General features: G+C 39.6%; 1 pseudogene; it reads left to right on the top strand.

Annotated features, from left to right (window-relative positions):
- Positions 1-1,205, top strand: LOC103411271 (AP2/ERF and B3 domain-containing transcription repressor RAV2-like; annotated as a pseudogene).
- Positions 1,206-3,434: the final 2,229 nt, after the last annotated feature.

The following is a 3,434-nucleotide window of genomic DNA, read 5'->3' as shown; positions in this document are numbered from 1 at the left end:
AAGTAGTGAGAAGAAGCAACAAAGCTTCTAAGAGTGTTTGAGGGTTCCTCTTGTACTAAGTTTGTGAGTGAATAAAAATCTTGTGTAATACTTTGAGTATTTTTGTCTTTCTCTTACCTATCAATTCCGCTGCATTACATTCTTCTTTGTGAGATAAACATCTCCAAAGTAGTGAAGTCTTTTTAAGCCCCAACATGATTCTCGTTCTCTCTTCTTCCGATCTCAATACCCTAGCTAGAAAACCTTCACTGCATATTCTCCACTCATTTTACTCTATTTTTTTATGTGCATTATCTAAATTCAGTAAGATTAATTAACTAATGGATTTGATGAGTTGCTGGAATAGAAGCACAAGGGACTACTCAACAGTGATTGGAGCAAAGGCTGCAAGTTCAAACAAGTTGCCTTCTTCTAGCTACGAAGGAGTAGTGCCCCAGTCAAATGGCAGATAGGGAGCTCAAATATACGAGGAGAGTCATCGTGTGTGGTTGGGAACCTTCGACGATGAAGAAGAAGCTGCTAAAACCTACAACATTGCTTCGTTAAAGTTCCGGGGTCTTGATGCCGTCACAAATTTCAGTCGGAACCAAATGACACCCTACGAACGTGATGTCACTCAGGCTCTTTTCTTGGAGTCCCATTCCATGGCTGAGATCGTTGACATGCTTCGAAAACATTCTTATGCCAACGAGCTGGAGATGTACAAGCATAAGTTATACAATGGTGGTGCCCTAGGCCTTGATGCCGGCGGAAAGAGTATTAAGTGTCACCTTGATTTAATGGACACATGTAGTAGCGAGAGGGAGTTGCTTTTCGAGAAAGTGGCAACACCAAGCGATGTAGGGAGATTGAACTGCATGGTTATAACAAAACAGCATGCCGAGAAGCATGTTCAGGTTCAACTGAGTGTAGGGTTTGGTAGAGGGGTGTTGTTGAAATTTGAGGATGAGGTCGGTAAGGGGTGGAGGTTTGGGTATTGTTATTGGAGAAGTAGTCAGAGTTATGTGTTGAGCAAAGGGTGGATTCGCTTTGTGAAGGAGAAGAAGCTGAAAGCTGGTGATGTTGTGAGGCTTGAGAGATCAGTAGGGGAGGATAAGAAGCTGTTCATTGACTGTAGACCAAGAAACGTCGATGTGTCGAGGATCAGGGAGATGCATGGTTGGGTTGGACAATCTCACCATTCCATCATCTTGAACCGTCCCTAAAGGCTCACCAACCCAACCATGCATCTCTCTGATCCCCGACACATCGACGTTTCTTGGTCTACAGTCAATGAACAGCTTCTTATCCTCCCCTACTGATCTCTCAAGCCTCACAACATCACCAGTTTTCAACTTCTTCTCCTTCACAAAACGAATCCACCCTTTGCTCAACACATAATTCTGACTACTACTCCAATAACAATACCGAAACCTCCACACTTTACCGACCTCATCCTCAAATTTCAACAACACCCCTCTACCAAACCCTACACTCAGTTGAACCTGAAAATGCTTCTCGGCATGCTGTTTTGTTATAACTGTTTATACCATATTTAGGACCTCGTATTTAGACCTCGTATAAATACTCGAGGGACTTAAATGTAATTATGTAATAAAAGAAGGGGCAAATATGTAATTAGGGGGGAGCCCTTATTCTATAAAAGGGTCTCCTCACCCTCACAAACCCTAAGTCTCTCCTATCTAGAGCAAAGCTCTCACACTCTCAGAGCTCTCTCTCCCCCTCACTTCTCAGAGAAATATAATACAATCAGTGGGGACGTAGCCCAAACCTTGGGATGAACCACGATACATCTTGTGTCATTTACATTGCTTGCAGATTCACGGTCGGATTTACGTTGTTCCAAGACCTCCGGTTTTGTGCATCAACAGTAACCATGACTCTTCTCGTATATTTGAGCTCCCCATCTGCCATTTGACTGGGGCACTACTCCTTTGTAGCTAGAAGAAGGCAACTTGTTTGAACTTGCAGCCTTTGCTCCAATCACTGTTGAGTAGTCCCATGTGCTTCTATTCCAGCAACTCATCAAATCCATTAGTTAATTAATCTTACTGAATTTAGATAATGCACACAAAAAAAAAGAGTAAAATGAGTGGAGAATATGCAGTGAAGGTTTTCTAGCTAGGGTATTAGGAACGGAAGAAGAGAGAACGAGAATCAAACTCTATTTCTAGGGTAATTTGATATGTGGGAAGAAAATGATGCTAATAACCGGTCGGACTTCCACACTCTAAAAGTTTGATTAGTTCTTATTTCTTCAGAATTGAGATTCTCGCAAACTGACCTACAAAGATGAAAATGAAACAGGGTTTGTATTTGGATTCGCAAGAAGTGGAGAACTAGAACCAGAGTCTTTTTCTGTAAATTTGGTTCCAAGTGTTGAAGATAGGCAGGACCAATCGCCGTTCTAATTTATAGAAGTGCGTGATGTTAAAAATATTGGTTGTAAGACGGTGTATTAATAGTAAAACCTACTTGAGCAGGTGGGATGGTTTCACAAAGAATTTTACATTATTTTACTAAAAGGTAATGTTAGGGAGATCAAATTTTTTAAACCAAATTTGCAAACTAAATGATGTGATTATAGATGATTGGATTATTAATTAAGTGTCGATTAACGTGCTTATTTCTTATTATTGACACATCATTTAATTTGTAATTTGGTTTAAAAATATTGATATCTCTAACATTACTCTTTATTGAAACTTTCCTGTTATATATGCCTTACCTGATACGATCTAAAACGAAATAAAAAGAAAAGACTGCTAAAGCTGAAGCCATTGCTTACAAAACATAATTATCTGCCATTTTCTAAAGTTCATGGCAGCGATCACAAAAGTCATCCAGCGTTTAACATATTGTAGACAAATTATTAGTTAAATTTATGGCCTCCACATCCTTGCTCTCGGAGCAGTAATCTTGACCGTTTGGCATATCCTTGCTATCAATGACTTAGTTTGTGACCCTTCCGAAATGAAAGTAGGATTGATAACCTTATGAGATACTTCTGAACTGCCTTCACTTGCAATAGGATGGTAAACCATCTGAGGTCCCTGTGAAACTACTTCATTTGCAATTGCATTCAAAGTTGGTTGCCTTGTAACTTGCCCCACATGACCCCCTCTGCTTGCCAAACATCGATCCTCCAAGAGTAGGGTTAAATCAAATCAAGAAATCATTCCAGCCGTCTATTTGATATGAAATTATATGAAATCATTTCAGCCGTGATATGAACATGTGTTCAATGTATTCGGTCTTGGAATGGTCTATTTGCATTTTTTTGTTCCTCTGGGTAAGATTATAAAGTTGTCTTCTAAGGCAATTATTGTTGTTATGTCCCCTTATGCAAACCTACCCACAAATAATCTTAAGCCTAAATGTCAAAATGGTTCACGTGTTATAGTCATTTGGCTAATTAATTCGCCTATTTTTAA

Source organism: Malus domestica, chromosome 09 (assembly GCF_042453785.1).
Source record: "Malus domestica chromosome 09, GDT2T_hap1".
Taxonomy (NCBI): domain Eukaryota; kingdom Viridiplantae; phylum Streptophyta; class Magnoliopsida; order Rosales; family Rosaceae; genus Malus; species Malus domestica.
The sequence above is the reverse complement of the archived record's forward strand: the minus strand, read 5'-3'. Positions and strand labels throughout refer to the sequence as shown.